The following is a 17,798-nucleotide window of genomic DNA, read 5'->3' on the forward strand; positions in this document are numbered from 1 at the left end:
TCGAAGGGGAGTTCAGTCCATTAATATTTAAAGTTATTAATGAAAGGTGTGTATTGAATCCTTTCATTTTTATTTCTGTTCACATTCCTGATATAGCTGTACTTTTCCACAGTTATACCTTCAATTGAATTTCTTTCTGCAACCACTTGGTGTAGTCATTCCTTTCTTCAGCTCTTTGTATTCCTTCCAGAACTCTCTGAAGGGCTGGTTTTGTGGACATGAATTCCTTCAGCCTGTTTATGTCATGGAAGATTTTTCTTTCCCCTTCGACTACAATGGATATTTTGGCTGGGTATAGTAATCTGGGTTGGCATCTGTGGTCATTGAAAACTGGGAATACTTTGGTCCAGGCTCGTCTAGCTTTCACTTGTAATCCTAATGAGTTTTCCTTTATATGTGACTTGTTTTTCTTTTGCAGCTTTCAGGATTGTCTCTTTGTTCTGTACTTTTAGTGTTTTTACTATGATGTGCCGTGGAGAGTTTCTTTTCTTGTCCTGTCTGTTTGGTGTTCTGTAGTCTTCTTGTACTTGTATGGGCATGTCTTTCTTTAATTCTGGGAAATTTTCTTTTATGATTCTGTTGAGGGTCTGGTCCATGCCATTATCTTGGGGTTCTTCTCCTTCCTGTATACCTATGATTCATAGATTTGGTCTTTTCATGATGTCCCACATTTCTTGTGTATTCTATTTTTCTTTTCATTGTCTTTGCTTGAGGAGTATTGTTCTTCAACTTTGTTGTCCAGTCTTGATGTTCTGTTCTCCATTTCATTCATTCTGCTTGTGAAGTTTCTCCTGTCATTTAAAATTGACTTATTGAGGTGTGAAATTCCATTTTCAGTTTGGCTTGGGTTTTCCTCACTATTTCTATCTCTTTTATGAATTCACTTTCGAAGTCCTGAATGTTTATAATTGTTCTTTTGAGTTCCATGTCCTGCATTATCTCTAGGGGGTTCTCTTTGTATGCCTCTAGAGGACTATTGGCATTTGGTGGGGATGTTATTTTGGTTTTTCATGTTATTATTTTTTCTCTGTGATTTTGACATGTGAATTTCTTTTGTAGTTTCTGATTCTTGTGTGAGACTCAAGCCTTCAAGTTTAGGTCTGCTTCTTTTTGTAAACCTTATGTGCCTTTGTGGTTTACTTTTTGGGCATGAAAATCTGGTTCATCTAAGCTTCCGGTTCTCTCTTTTGATTTTATATCGGAGTGGCCAGATTGCTTTTGTCTTCATGGGTTCCCATAGAGGCCCAAGTCAGATGAGGATCAGATGCTCTCAGGTTTTCTCCTAAAGTCTGGATCCCTCCAGAAAAGTTGTTGTCCTCAGGAATTTGGGGGTTGGGCTGGCCTGGGAGCACAGCCCAGGAAAGATGCTGGTCTCAGGCAGCTGGTGGCCTTGCCACCCAGAAATGCAAAGGGAGATGGGGGCGGGATGAGGCCCCAAGGGCTCTTGGGGACTCCAGAAAGGAACTGGGTTGGTCTGGATGTAAAGGATCAGGAAGCCTAATGGTCAGCCCTGGCTTCCAGGAAAGAGGCTGGCAGGTTGTGCAGCCCCGGGAAACAGAGGGAGGTGAGGGTGGGACCAGGCCCAGTGGGCTCTTGGGAGAGAGGCTGTTGGGTTGTGCAGCCCAGTGAAGCAGAGGGAGTTGAGGGTGGGACCAGGCCCAGAGGGCTCCTGGGGACTGTGAGAAGGAACTGGTTTGTTCTGGATGCAAAGGATCAGGAAGCAGTGGTGATTCTCCCAGTGTCTGGGGTGCCAAGACAAGGAATGGGACAGCACTCAGGCTAGGAGGAGAGACTGGCTGGGGAGATGGGAGGGTGAATGAGGCTGGGGGAGTCAAGGCATTTAGGGTGCAATGGACTTACCCAGGAGAGAGGCTGGTGTATTGTGCAGGCCCAGGGAAGCAGAGGGAGGTGAGGGCAGAACCAGGCCCACAGGGCTCCTGAGGACCTTGAGAAGAAACTGGGTTTGTCTCGATGCAAGGCATCAGGAAGAAGTGGTGGTTCTGGGCCGTGGGGTCAGCCCTGGTGTCCAGGAAAGAGGCTGGTGGGTTGTGCAGCCCAGGGAAGAAGAGGGAGGTGAGGGTGGGACCAGGCCCAGAGGCTCCCAGGAGAGAGACTGCTGGGTTGTGCAGCCCAGGGACACAGAGGGAGGTGAGGGTGGGCAATATTTTATAATTTATTCTATGATACTATGTGATAAGCAAACTATTAACCATAAAATTTTTATTTTAAAATATTTTAAAATTTATTCTTTGAGAATTTCATTCATGTCTATGGTATATTTTGATCATATCCACCACTCCCTCCTACTTCTTCCCAGATCCCTCCCATGTTTTCCTCTAAACTTCATGTTCATTTTTTTTTATTAACCCACTGAGTCCAATTGGTACTGTCTGTACATTTACCATGCAGCTGTAGGGCATCCAGTGAAGTATGGGCAACCTACCAGGAGCCAGCCCTGAAGAAAGCATACTCTCCATCACCCAGCAGCCATCAACTGCCAATACTTCCTAAGCCTGGGGTGGGGACTCATGAGCCCTTTCCCTATCCATGTTAGAATTTTGATTGGCCTGCTCTCATGCAGATTTTGTGCAGATAACCACAGCTGCTCTGAGTTCATATGTGCAGTGGCCCAGTCATGTCCAGAAGACATTGTTTTGAATTTGCTGAATATTTTTATAGCACGTGCATATTAGGGAAATACCCCCCCCCAAAAAAGATCACAAAATCAAAAAGAAAGACATAGGATTTTTTTGTTCACTCTTGTGCTTTCTACATGAAATAATCAGTACAAGCGATTTATTTTTAGTGCTTCTTTACTTTTACATTTGCTGTTATATTGCTTCAAATATTTGAATAAAAATAAAGTGTGTACCAAAAATAATGAAAACAAACAGCAGGTAACTGTAGAAATAATGGAGTGTGAACTGTTTTTACCCTTATCCATAGTAAATGGGTCACAACTATGTCTAAAGGAGCTGTAGCTGTCCTCAAAGGTATGTACCCTGAAACTGGCTATTCCACAGCCTCACATGATCCCAGCATGTATCCATGGGATATTTGTTTATACTGCAGCCTTATAAAATGCTCCGAACCGTAAAGTACTCACAGTAACTACACATGTGACAAAAGTCAATTACTCCTTTGATTCACCATCAGAACAAACCAATATATGGGCAGTTTTCTTTGGATTGATGTGGAAACAGCTTTAACACTGGCCCCTGTGAAGCCACGATGTATTAAAAGTGCCATGCCTAATGTTTATAATAAAAATTCCACATCCCCATATTGGTCGCTTCAAGATGAAAATAAGTAACCCCCAAATATGAACTGATTCTACTCCCTCAATATTAAGTATAATATCACACCGGAAATATAAAAATTTAAATAGAAGTAACCCAAACCTGTTATAAATCATTAAGACTTGTTATAAGTCATGAATAAAAACTGTTTGTGGGACAGCAGAGATGACATACTACTGTGTAAATTTTAGAATGAACCATATGAAAGTTGCTAGGCCAGCTAATTTCCCCTTGTTTCCCTGCTTCCACTTGGTCCCTGTGGATACCTGATGTCCACAGTCAAGTTGCTTTGTGGTAATTACATTATTCCAATGCTGTTTTGACTCTTCACTTAATGTATCAAGTTCAGTAATGGCTTCATCAAAAGCTGTCTTTGCAAGAGAGCAGGCTTTCTTTGGGAGTTCAGAATCTGTTACTCAAACAAGTAAGTTAAGGGCCAGACCCAATCTGAAAGATGAATTGCTTGTATTTCTGTTTTGCTGTTTCAAAAGTTTCTTGGTATACTTGTGACAGATCCACAGTCCTTTTCTTGTTTGTCATCACCAACAGAAACCTCAATCAAGTAAGGGAGTAGTCTCCCTTTGTTTACAAATAGAAGTTCTGCTGTGAAGCATTGGGATCAAAAACTTCACAAAGAGGCAGTGTATCTTTGCAAGTATCTCTTAGCTTTGTCTCAGTCTTGTCTCCGTATTCTTGAGCCATCTGTTGCTTTATCTCCGTACCTTTTGTGTTTCACTAAACACTAGAGATGTCTCTCCAAGATGATCTACAGGCTCCTATGTTTTTATAAGCAAAGGAGAGAAGATTCCTCTCCTCATCAAACACTGACAATATAGAATGTTTCTCAAGTTTGTATAGCATCTGTGCACTGCACGCAGGTCACACATGTATCTTGTATTGCTCCAGTTTTAGAATATGCGTTGCTGAAGCAAGCACACTGCTCTTCATGATAGTCAATTATGCAGTTTTCCTTCCCCAAGGAGAGTGAAAGGTAAGAGAAGCTGAGGGAGAGTAAGCAGTATAGAAAATCAAACTTGCCAATGAGGGGCGTGGAAGGACAGATAAAACCCATATGAGAGGAACATTTCTGAGACTTGTGGATCTGAACATAGCCCATTGCTAGACTTAGCAAATCTGTTTTACTTTTTGGAATGTACTGCAAGAGTGATTACCCACATGGTATGTCTCTGTCTCGTGAGGCTTTGATGGGACCTTCTTGGTGCTGTTGGGGGCTGAGAATGGTCAGCTCCAGACATAGTCAACTGCTTATGAAAAGAGAGATGGAGAAAGAAACATTAAAGATAGAAATTGCTTCCATCAGATGAAAACAGACAAAAATGCAGTGTGGGTTCCCAGAGCGAACACACTTTCCACCCATAACAGGTTGTGTGTCAGAGAGGACATTAAGAAAGAAGAAATGCTATTAAAAGCCAGGGTGATGGAACCAGTCTCCAGACTGGAAAAGGATTGAGGGGTCTGCTGCAACTGCCTCATTTTATGGATGGGAAGTTAGCCTGCCCAGTTGCCACACTGGCTACCCATAGTAGGCCCTGCTCTCCTTGAGTGCCCTATCCTACTTTCTGTCACCCCCTCTTAGCAAATGAACCTCATGGCTTATTTCAGAAGGGGCGGTAGAAGATGAGACCTTCAGAAACTGCCTTCCTTGGTTTTCCCAGTCCTCACCAACAGATAAATCAGCTTCTGCATCCCTTCACCATCCAACAGTGTGCCTGTCCATAGCGTCCCTTTCCTTCTTCTCCACCCTTCCTAGAAAATCTTTTTCCCTCCTTTTACCTAGACAACTGTTACTGACCTGGCCAGTCTCCCTGCTTCCTTTAGTCAACCCAAATGTCAGTGAAGTTAGGTCACCTTGCTAAGTGCCAAATGAGATTACTTGCGTTTAAAAGCGTTAAAATCCTTCAGCCTTAGTTGCCCCTAGGATAACTATCAAATTCCTTAATAAGGTTTACACATCAGTGGTGCTCACCCCCTATGCACATTAGAATCACCTGGGGAATCTTTTTAAAATTATCATCACCTATATTCACCCTGGTGAATCTAAATAGTCATATTGGGTAGGGTAGAGCACACAGTATGTAACATACAGCTGGAGCCATCCGTGAATGGCCTGTGACAGTCAATGATTAAAGTTTTAGGATTCTTGAAAATGGGTTGCAAAATACAGCCCTTGTTAAAATTAAATTATATAGCTTTTCTTTTTTGGCAGTGTGCAGTAGTGGCAAGATGGTGGTGCAAATTTCCAAGAAGTTTGTTGCTAAAAGTATCTCCAAAACTGAACTTAATGAGTTTCTCACACAGAAATTGGCTGAAGGTAGGTACTCTGGAGTTGAGGTCTGAGTTACACTCACCAGGACAGAAATCATTATCTTAGGCACTATGATGCAGAATGTTCTTGGTGAGATGGATCAGTGGATCTGGGAATTGATTGCATTAGTCTGGAAGTGGTTTAACGGTCTCCCTGAGAGCAAAGTAGAGCTTTATGTTGAAAAGGTAGCCACAAGAGGTCTCTGTGCCATTGCTTAGGGTCCAGTCTCTGTGCATTACAAAGTCTTGTGCAAAGGGCCTGCTGTAGTGTTTATCATGAAGAGCTGGACCAGGGCTGCAAGGTGGTTGTTATCTGAAAATGTAAGAGCTGAGGGCTAAATCCATGCAGTTTATAGATCCCTGATGAGCCATGGCAGAGACCCTGTTAACCACTGTGTTGACACTGTTGTGCACTGTGTACTGATCGGACAAGGTTTGCTGGGTATCGAGGTGAAGATCCAAGTATGAAGAATGACCTTCAGAAGCCCGTTTCTGACCACGTGAGCATTGTGGAATCCAAAGATGAGATCTTGCCCACCATTCCCATTTCAGAACAGAAGCTAGAGCTGCCTGCCATGACCCAGCCAGTCCCTACAGTATAACAGAGTCTCCTTGACACCTCAATATGGAATCTGGATGTTACTCTGTAAAGACGTTCAATAAATTTTTACACAAAGACATGAAAAATTAAATTATACAAACTTGTAGTCTAATAAATGATATTAAAACAAAAGTAATAATATTCAAAAATCATCATTACATACCTAATTATTTTATGATATTTTAATATTAGATGTGCTATTAAGGTTATTTACATTGATGTAGTAAATGGGTTAGTAGGATGAAATATTATATACTAGTGTGCTGTTACTGCACATTTATTCCCAACTGTCCTTCAATGACAGCTAATCAGTAGGTTGAATCTGGCCATGGTAGAATTTTATACTATGGAAATTGGAAAGTACTACATGCATGAACATTTACACTCATGCATACCTATGCACATATAGACACAGCATATACACACACCCTACAGAATCATTAAACATTTATACTTGGGTGGGTAAGTCTTGATGTAATTTAAAAATATTCTTCCCCAATTGTCTCAAATGAGCAGCCAGAGTTGAGAAGCTCCAGCGATGGTCTGGCCCCCCCATCTCTTGGAAACCTTGTCTCCTACCATATCTTCCTTCTATCTATCCCCCCACAACTACCTGTAGTACCCCAAACACATCATGCTGTTCTTGTTGATGCATTTTTATTCCATGACACACTGATTCTTCTGCCTCCCTATTTATACAGTAAGCTCCTGTTAATCTTTCAAGTTTAACCAAACATTCTATCCTAGATGAGTCTCTATTTACTGCTTCCTCTTCTGGGAAGGCTTCTCAGAGTAGGTAAATCCTAGAGGTGACTCCTAAGGCAAAGAGAAAGGTTGAAAGGTGTTTCATGCATCTGGATAATCCTGTTTGAGGACTCCAGGACCCGAGACCAGCAACTTTGAGGAACTGAAATAAGTTTATGCATATCCTCTGAGAGGTGAGTAAGGGCAGTTAGTCTGGAGACTCAATCAGCGGTCAGAACAAGATGGGTCTTGAAAACCATCTTCAGAAGTCTAGATTATCCTTAGATATCAGATACCACCATGGCATAAACCAAGGAAGCCCCTTTTTCACTTTTTATTAGAACTCACCTAATATACCTTTAATCCCAGTCCTCAGGAGGCAGAGGCAGGTGGAGCTCTATAAATTCGAGGTCAGTCAGGTCTACATAGACCAGCCAGGGCGACATGGCAAGACCCTGTCTCAAAACAATAACGATAAAACCCCCAAACTCACCTAGAGACCCGACAAGAGGATGAGACCATGATTTAATAGGTAAGAGACTGGATGGATAGAAAGAAATGGATTCATGAATTAAATCACACCACCACATCTTTCTGCGGACTCCAAAGAAGTCAAACTTACAGAAACAATAGAAAGGTGGTTGTCAATGATTGAGAGAATAGATGCTATATTTAGGCCAAAGGGAACAAAATTTCAGTTATAAGATGAATAAGTTCTAGAAAGTAAATATATAGAATGGTAACTACAGTTAATAAAAACACATACTTGAAATTTTCTGAGAGCAAATCCCAAGTGTTTTCACCACACACATAAAGATAGCTAGATGAAGTGATGGATAAGAATTGGTTTGATTGTGACAATCACTTCACAATGTATATGATTTCAAAATAGCAAGGCGTACATCTCAGTTGTATGTAGTGCCTGTTAATTATACCTCCATAAAACTGGGGAAAACAAGAAGCAGAATCATGGTGCATGGAGGAAGAGCTGGTTGGTTCATGATTCATCTTTGACTTGGTGGGGTTGGCTGTGTCTATGGCATCTCCAAGTGAAGCTGGTGGGTTCACAGTTCATCTTTTGGTTGGTGGAGTTGGCTGTGCTTATGACCCAGCCAAGTACAGTTAGATTTTTGAATCTAGAATTCAGAGGGGAGAGGTGGAGGAGAGAAACAGAGATTGGGGCTTATCAGCTTGTGGGTGGTAACTGAAACTCTGGTATTGTCTGGAAAGAGTAACAGAATCAGAGCAGTTTAGGACTTCATATTTAACAAATGACCAGAGTAGGAAGAGCTGGTAACAGATGAGATGGAGTGCGTAGAAAGGTGGAAAGAAAGCCAGGAGCCATGGGGTCATGGACGCAGAGGACAGCAGCGTGGATTAGTGAGTGATGAGCGCTTCCATGTTATTGTGCAGAGCAGAGAAAGGTAAGGTAAAGCCCTGGCTATTGCTAGTGTGATCTCAGGTACAGTGGTCCCTGGTGCTAGGGTGCCATGGAGGTAGGAGGTGGAGGGCTGGAAATCCTGTTCCCAGTGGGTTAGGGGGTGGTGAACTCATGGGCACCAGCATCCAGACTCTTTCTGACACTGGGCTGGGAAGGAGAGCTGTTTTGAGATCAGGGTCTGTTTTCCGCTTTTGTCGTCATATTTGTTTCACAATAGGAGAGGCACGATGTCTGAATTCTGAGTAAAGAGGAAGATGGTTAGCCTGCCCTCTGTGAATGAAGGACAGTGACCTTCTAAAGTAATCGATGCTGTATGTCATTTTATAACCCCCATGTCTAAACTGCTAAACATTTAGCATTGATAGAGATGTATCCTAGCCTCGTTTCACTGATAACTGCTTCTGCAGACTGCCTGTTGTCTCCTAATTGTCCACACTTTGGGCCTTTTTCATTGACAGATTTAAAAAAAAATTTTAAATTTAATAAGCACATGATTAGAAGAAGCATTTCATTGTAGTTTTAACATATTCAGTAACACATTCCAGAGCTAGGATACATCTCTTTCAAAAGTGGCTGTAAATTTTTAGGTTCACAGTTGAATTAATACAGGTATACAATATTGAACTCAGTATAAACCCTGTAAGACACAAAATTGAATGAGTTTTTACCCTTTAAAGATCTCCATTTCGTTTTAAAATATGCTGTTTCCTACATTTTTAGTGCTACTAACACTTAGATGTTTGCACATGTGTCTTTAATCTCTATGTATCTGATTATTACTAGTCACAGTTGGTTACACTCAGATCCTTATTACCTGAGTATGAATATAAAGTCATCAGGTAGATTTCACTGGTAATGTTTATCACCTCTACTATCTAACATGAAGTAAGTTTTTATTCTTCCTCCTCAAATATGTCTTTTTTAAAATTTGTGGATTTTTTTTGTGTATATCATACAGAGCATCCCACATAATCTTACTCCTCTATGTTCCCAAATGGCACCCTCCCATATCCCCCACCACACTGGAGCCCATATACTCTGTGATCCCTGTTACTGTCCACTGTGTTGTCGGCGTCCCAGCCATTCCCCAGTGCTGTCCGTCTGCTGAATCTAGTCAGCCTATCTAGAGGTCTTTGTTTTAGGAAGATCAGCTGATCCTCATCTAGCAGCAGTCAGTTGCCAATATTCCTTTAGATAAGATTGGGGTCTACTGTTCATTTTCCCAGTTCTATGCTGGATTACTGCCTGGGAGTCTCTTGGGCCCCCCTGGCCAATAACTCAAAGGAAGGTATCTCCTGTCTAGCATTGTTTCTTGTTATGTAGCCTTTAGCTATACACATGGACTCTTAAACATTTATATTGTCCTCTTGATCAAGGAGGCTGTGGAGACCTCACCAGATGGACCTGAATCATTAATAGATTTTTAAAATAATGAGCCGCTCTCTGATCATCAGCCTCTGGGAGGCAGTGTATTCTGTGTGTTCATGATCTTTGTCTCTGGCCCATCGATCCTCATTCTCTTTAACCCTGAGTCACTCTGTTTCTTCCTTCATTGCTGGGAAAGTTCCAGTTTGTGTCCAATTTCATCCTCTTTTATTTCTCACTTATCAGCATATACAAAAATAAAACCTGCGTACCATGCCTCCTTTCCCAGGCTGAGGACATCAAAGTGACTGATTTTTTTTTCTATTGCCATTATACCTTCTCTGAAGAATGGTTTAGAATCATAGGCTCTGGGAAATTCATTTCTGAAGTAGAAGTGGAAAGGTCATCTGAGCCTTTTTCATTCTGGCCAGTCCCATTTCTGATCTCTTTATCAGTGAATCTTCTTCAAGATTTCTTCATAAAAGACTCCTCAAACCCAAGTCTTATGACTAAGGCAACTGTGTAATGGAGATACTTGCAAGAATTAAATAGGACACTAGGGCAACAGAGATACCTGGGAACTGTCCTGAGCTAGCCAGGACGTTTGTCACCCTACCTAATAATGGATGTGATCAGTGATCTGTAGAGCCATGAATCTCATTTTGGCTATTGAATAACATTTGAGGCTAGTCATTGAGCACTTACTGTGGGGTAGGATTTCTCTACTTACTGGAGCCAACGGTAAGTAAGATAACACTCCTTGCCTTAAAAGTCTCTTGGGGAAGAGAGATAAAATTTACCATAATTAAGTTTGATAATTTTTGATCAGCTTTGTGAGGAAAGTACATTGGGAAAAATACAAAAGAAGTGACAAGGTTAGATGCCCAGGAATCAGAGGAGGTGCTATGAAATCCTGGCCTGAAAGACTGCTGTGGTTTGGAGCTATCCCCTGGAGTCCCTCAGTCTGTGGTGCTCCTGCGGGGTGATGGAACCTTTAGAAAGCGGGGTTTAGTAGGAGGTTAGGTCACTGAAACCGTGCCCTTAAAGGGGGTATTGTGTCTCCTTCCTCTTTCTCTTTACTTTCTGGTCACTGTAAGGTGAACAGACCTCCTCTTCCACACACTTCTGCCACAGAATACTGAGTGGGCACAGGTCCAAAGCAAAAGAATGGAGCAAAAAACTGAAACCCTGAAATTTTGTGTCAAAATAAAGCCCTCCTCCTTAGAAGGTGATTCGTCTCAGGTGTTTGTTACAGTGATGAAAAGCTAACTAACACAGAGAACAGCCAGGCTTTATTCTTGGGCTAAGGCTGTATGGAGAGAAGTATCACGAAGAGGATAGTTAAACAGCACACAATGTATGTGAAACAGAGGAAGACATAATGCTGGAGAATGGCTTGAGGAACCGCTAAGGAGCTTATAAGTTTTGGAGTCACCTTTAATTCTGTACACTTGTGACTTATTTTGTATGTAAGTGTAAAGTCTTACATAGGGCTGTGGCACACTGAAATATACTAGATATCTATAGAAAAGACGTGCAGAAAACCAGAGTGAGAACACACTGAGAGTCTCCCATCAGTCTTGCAGATGCAGTAACCCTCATGTGACATCACTGGATGTAGTTTAGGACCCTTATTTATGTGCTTGTGGTACATTCACATGGACATGCCCATTAAGAGTTGCTGTCTGTGGGCTTGGGGTCAGATTCATGTCAGAAATATAGATTCCTTTGTAGACTGCTTACAGGTGTGGCTACAGAGGTGATCACTCAGGGAATGAATATAGAGCGAGAGGACTTGGGAACTTGCTTAGACACTAGAGGTGACAAGAAGAGACGCTGGCCCTCAAACTAGGCAGTCTTGATGTCTTGGTAAGAGCAGTTTTAATAAAGGATTGGTTGGGAAGACGGAGTTTTGGGAAGCACTGATGCGTTGGTGTTCTTGGCAGGTGTTTGAAGTTCAGGCAAAGGAGGAAGTCTGAAAAGTAAAGGTGAACTCAAGTGTAATAAAAAGAACTTTTATCAGTTCATGATGTTTTAAGAAAGCCCTTTTTTCAAGGTGAAAAAAAGTCCACTCAGTATCAGTATAAACAATATGTCACCTTTTGCCCTCGAGATCTGTGTCAACCAGTAGAGTAGGCACTATCCAAAGATAGCTATTTAAGTTCACATTATCTAAAATATTTTCTTTATAATTTTTATTTTATGTGTATGAGTGTGTTTCCTGCATGTACTTAGTGCATCTGTGTCATGTAATGCCTCTGTAGGTCAGAAGAAGACATTGGATCCCCTGGAACTGGAGTTACGTACAGTTGTTAGCCAACATGTGGATGCTGGGAATCAAACCTGGGTCCTCTGCAAGAACAGTTAGTGCTCTTAACCTCTGAGCCATCTCTCCAGCCCCTCATATTATTTAAAATTAAATAAAAATTAAAATTCAGTTCTTCTGTTGTATTGACAGCCTGTCAAGTACTTGGAAGCCATGTGGCCAGTGGCCACTATATTGGGTAGCCCAGATCTGGAGCACCTGCACTCCCCACCTCAAGGAGCTTTACTGGACATTCTTGCTCAAGACCCCAGCCCAGTTCTTTGTCTCCTCAGTCCCGCTGTTTAGAATTTAGCATGATGCAATTCTAAAATAAAGCCAGAGGATATTTTCATCAGATTGGCTGAAGAATTTGGATCGTTTTAAAGCCAATATTTCCCGGCACTGGCCTGTAATAAAGTGTTCCATAGTGTGATGCAAAAGAGCAAGAGAAATGGAAATACACGAATGATTTCAGATTAATATTTATTTACAATCTTTTCATAGTTACTACTGTAATCTTTCTCTTTGATAATTAGCTTTCGTGCATCATAGCAACTTGATTTCTCTAATTAAAAAAAAAAGTTTTGTGCTCTTCAGGAAAATTTGGCAATGTGGTCTCTTTCTTCTAGGAAGGTACAGGGGTCCTACTAAACTCCCACCTGTCTGGGTCCCTCAAGCAGGTCTTATCAGCACTAAGAAGAAAAGCATCCAATGTCCCGGGTCCTTGGGTGTATCTATTTGGTAGTATTTAGTTACTGAGAGGTTGTCCTGTGGGCTAGACCCAGAGTATACTTTTCATGTCTTTCTAGTCCAATTTTCCTATTCATCCCTCAGTGGCAAGTTGTCTTTGGGTGATTTTTATGTCTCCTAGTGATTTGTGTTTTAAAATGTAACAAACTTTTTGCACTGCTCTGTGTGCAGCAGGATTTGAAGTCAGGTTAGGAAAAGTGACTAATGCCCACTATGGAAGGCACTGAGGTCCAATCTTCTGCCTCCCACTTGGATGCTAGCCTTTACCTGTGAACACGTTGTCTGCATGTCCTTGGGGTTGGTTCATGGACACATTCAGCACTTTCTTAAGGGACACCTGGCCTTTGCTGTACTACTGAGATCCCTGGGACAGTCTGTATATTCTAAGAATCTGTGACATCAGACAACCACTGGCCTTTGTTAGCACTTTAGTCCAATGTTTAGACATGTAAACCTGTACCTGACCTTCAGTCAAAGCTCTCTCTGGTAGCTTCTCCTGGATTAACAGTTCGAGTGGTACATCGCCCTGCTTCATAGCCAAAAGCCAAGGATGCAGCACCAGCTTCCACCAAAACCTGGACTTAAAGACAGAAGCAAGACCCTCAACACTGTTATAGAAGGTACCTGACAGACAGCAGAAGGTCCGGCCTGGCTGAGGAAGCCTCTTGAAGTCATCACTGCCTTAGATGAGGAGGGACTAGCAGTGTGGATTGATTGCTGGCTCTAGCCGTGGACAATGGTCCTGTCTTCAGCTGGCCTGGCCTTCCTTGTCTCCTTCAGAGGCCATCTACCCAGCAGTAGGTTAATGTACAGGGGTGACCTCACTGCTGTCAGCCAGCTGCACAATCTTGGGCAGCCCATGAATGGAAAGAGCTTCAGAGCCCAAATCTTACTTCCACCCCCTTATGTGGTCTGGGACAAACCACTGAACTTCTATAAGCCCATTTCGAATCTGCAAGAGAGGACAGGAATTCTTCCTTTTCAGAGTTGTAGAAACTAAACAATGCATGTCAAATGCCTAAAAACAGATGCTCTGATGATACTGAGATCCTCATTCTCTCATGTTTAAATCCTTCATGGGTACTTCTTTTCTTACCTATTAGAGCAGATGATTTAAAGTTGTGTTGTCCCTTTGGAGAAGGGTTACATGTCTGATTGGATTGAGGAGGGAGACTAGGAGAGAAGCTATACAATTTTCTGATTTCATGGGCCAGCCAGTGGTGGTCCACGTTGGAAACTGGAACCCTGCAATCCAGTCTTAACATCTGGCTTTTCTGGTGTGAACACAGGTGCTGGCTTCTGTCTCATGGAATAAATCTGAATGTGGTCATGATAAATACCAGCATTAGAATCTAAGACCTATGAAAAAGTGTGACTTACTGTTCTGTTCTCTGATGCTTGAGGAAGAAGCAGAACAAATCCGAGGTGTTCTAGGTAGACCTTTAAACTTTAAACTCTTTATTTATAACTTGTAAAAACCCCTGCTGCCTAGAGACAATGGCCATCTTCTCTTGGTAGAAGTGGTATCATCCCATTTACTGAATAAGTAAATGTGAAGAGTTGTCAGTGCTGGGTTATCCTGGTTTGGGTTCTGGAGGGTTTCCTTTCTGGAATCCAGAGACGCCTTGGAGAGGTGAGTGGAACTGAGCAGGAAGGGCTGCAGAAGTGGAGAAAAATGCAACAGGGAATACTAACCCAGCCTGTCTCATGAGAAATGGGAGGGTATCTAGTTCTCTCTGTAAGTAGTCTGGTGTGTGCCCTAAGCCCCATCTCCTGGGATTCTGCATTATCAACTTGCCTAATTCTGTGTATTTTGTGTTGTTTTCTGGTTTCTTGGTTTCCTAGTGACATTTTCACATGAAAATTTCTCGTCTTTGTTGAGCTGAGTAGAGAGAAAAGGACTTTTATTCACACACCTTGAAGACAGCAAGAAACAGTGTGTCCTTAGCCAATGGTGGTTGTAGAAACGGTAAAGGCACAGTTTATCTAGGCCAAGGTGCCTTTCCTGTGGTCTGAAGTCTCCCCTGTATTCCTCACAGGGAAGGACCTCAGGATATACCCATGAGTTCTGTGATCTGGGGAAAGGCAGCCAATGGGCAGGGCCCTGACCCGGCTTTCTCTTTAGCATTTATATTAGCACCAGCCTGAGCCATAGGTAGCTCTCCTACCAGTATGTGTCTCCCACTGAGTGCTTACAGCATGCAAGGGCACACATTATCCTAGTCAGTCTGCACAAGCTGGGAACCAGAGTTAGGGTACTCTGTTTTCAGAGACTAACTCGTTAAGGTCCAGGGTGACTAGATCCTGGTGGCTCACTGGAGCCTAGAGGCCCTGCCTCATGGTCTGCTTTCCTGACATTGAACTGTAGCAGTACAGTGCTGAGTAGTTGAAGGGTATGTGAATGATATCTTTTATATAGTCTCAGCCCTTGGGTTCAACATCCCACTTGAATGCACAGGGCCCCTAGGAAATAGGGTGTTTTGGGGAGTCAGGGCTACTTCCTAGGCTCTGTCTGTGTTGAGTTCTGTGTGTTTCAGTGATACGTGTTTCTGTGTTCGAGGCCTTCTGAGAAGGAGGGCAACAGAAAGAGGTGATGAAAGCCATCACATTTGGGAAATGTGTGAATTATTCCTGCATATATCACCAGCAAAACTTCCTAGCCTGTTTCCTAGACTGAAGATGAAGAGGTCTGCTCAAGAAAAAGATATTACTTCTCTCTTTTGTGGTTTAGGAGCATCACATCTAGCTGAACCAGTGGCTTGAGGTAGGCCTGATGGGATCTGTGGCCTGAAGAATGTGCTGAGCTTGGAGTCAGCTGAGCAGTAGCTTGCTTCCTTGGCTTTGTGGTCCTCTAAGACACAGCTCTCAAAACCTAGAGCCCCTGTCAATAGGGTGTGTTGTTGCCACCAGGACTGCTCTGTCATCACCTATTAAATTTTCTGGGGACCTGGCAACCCCCAGCCTCCTCCTGATCCAGAGCTCTGGCATGAACAGAGCCTCTCCCACTATTTAATGCTTCATTAGTGGTTTTCCAAAGGCAAGAGTCCAAGCCTGGCCGAACCATTCCATTCAGAAGTACATGAACACTTAATAAAAGCAAACTGTTGAAGGAATCCTATTCCAGGAATGTGGTCCCTTGCAAGTCCCAGCTGGAGGCCTGGGAAGGCTGCTCCAAAGTCTCAGCCCCCTGTTCAGTGGGTTACTTTTATGCCATACAGCTAGCTGTCCAGCCTGTTGGTAGTTCATAACTATTTGTATTCACGTGTCCCCTTTGCACATCTGATGCAAACTTTGGACTCTCCCTAGAAGAACAGAGCTATACACATACTTATAGCATTGTGCTTGAATTGCAGTACAGGCACAACCTGTCTTCTAAGGGTCAGCAATAAATCTGGGCTGAGAACCCCAATGCTAAACCATAGTTTTTTCCAGGCTTACATGTGGAGATATGGAATGTTATCACCAACAAGAGGCATAAACAGGTTATGTTTATCTGCTTTTCAGGTTTCTTTAGAATTTCCAGAAGTCTGTGAGTTGTACAATGGGCATAAATCATTACACTCACTTCAGACTTAATAGGTATGTGTATGGGCTCAGTGACAGGCCCAGGCCAACCACAATCACTGTGTCAGCTGTGCAGAGCCACAGGAACTTTTGGGTTTAGAGACAAGTCAGGTAAGTTACAACAGGGCCCCAAGGAAAGGTTTGGATCTAATGACAATAACAGCAGCTAGATATGGAAGGGAGCTCACAAACTTTGGAGGCGGTAAACCTGCAATCAAACGCTTATTGCTATTGATTGCCCCCATGGTGCTTGACAAATCTAGAGTCCATAGCTCTGTAAATGGTAAAAAAAAAAAAAAAAAAAAAAAAAAAAAAGATTGTGGATGCGGGGAATTCCAGTGTACAAGCTGTCTGGCGTGAAGTAGGAGCTCAGTGAACTAGGCAGTAGGTAGGGGAAGCACCCCATTATGTGTGAGCAGGATGAGTGTTAGCAGGGGTTGTCCTGCTGGTCTCTGAACCTGGAGCCTTTGGAGAACATGTAGTCCTGTTTTCAGAGCTCATGATTTAGGGAGAGGGGGAGCCCTTGGAGAGAAAGAGGAGTTAGATGTGTGGCAGCTGGACATATGAACAGCATGCCTGGTCCTCTAGGTGTCCTGCATACTCTCCTCAACACCATGGATCCAAACTCCTAAAGCTGTCAGCAAAGGACTTTCCTCCCTTGTTTCTGTTGGATATTTGGTCATAATGACATAGTCTGGCTAATACAGCTGGTCATAAGGGCCTCCTACCCTGGCCAGTGTCATTCCTGAATCTCCATGTTCTTCCCAAGGGTTTAGATAAACTCGGGGCAGGCCAGAGTGAGGAGGAAAAGGTTGGTCTCGTCCAAAAGGAAGAAGGGAGGACTTTTCACTTTTATGCTTCAAAAAAATTATGTATTATTTTAAAGTCATTATTTGTAACTTTTGAGTGGCATTGCCCTAGGGTACTGCCTAGTAGCTAAATCCTCCTTAGAGCACTGAGGGCCCACCTCACATATCTCTTCCACAGGGGATCTAGAATACTTTCTATGAATCCCCTAGCCAAGAAAATTTTACTAAGTTTTATTTCATGAAGTTTGTTTTATAAAAGCAATCGTTTTTAAAAATCATCTCTAAATATAAAGTCAATACATTGTACAAATGCATGCCCTGTATTAGGGTTGAGGGGGAGTGTCTTTATTTTTAGTTTTTGAGAATTTCATTTATGAGTACATTGTATTTACATCATATCCAATCCCCCTACCTCCTTCCAACTCCTCCTGTATCCCCCTAACCCTCTCAAATTCATGACTTCTGTAATTATTGCTAAGTACACACCACACACACACACACACACACACACACACGTAACTTACTGAGTCTATTTAGTGTTGCCTACATGTGTTTAGTACTGACCACTTAGGATTGGGAGACCCATCAGGGAGCT

General features: G+C 42.6%; 1 protein-coding gene and 1 pseudogene across 1 annotated transcript in view; both read left to right on the forward strand.

The window, feature by feature from the left end:
- The window catches only part of Cacna1c (calcium voltage-gated channel subunit alpha1 C), a 617,044-nt gene that overhangs the window by 309,373 nt on the left and 289,873 nt on the right, over nucleotides 1-17,798 (forward strand). The window lies entirely within an intron of this gene.
- Nucleotides 5,544-6,226, forward strand: LOC115071477 (annotated as a pseudogene).

This window comes from Nannospalax galili, unplaced genomic scaffold (genome assembly GCF_000622305.1).
Source record: "Nannospalax galili isolate Female #2095 unplaced genomic scaffold, S.galili_v1.0 scaffold199, whole genome shotgun sequence".
Classification (NCBI taxonomy): Eukaryota; Metazoa; Chordata; class Mammalia; order Rodentia; family Spalacidae; genus Nannospalax; species Nannospalax galili.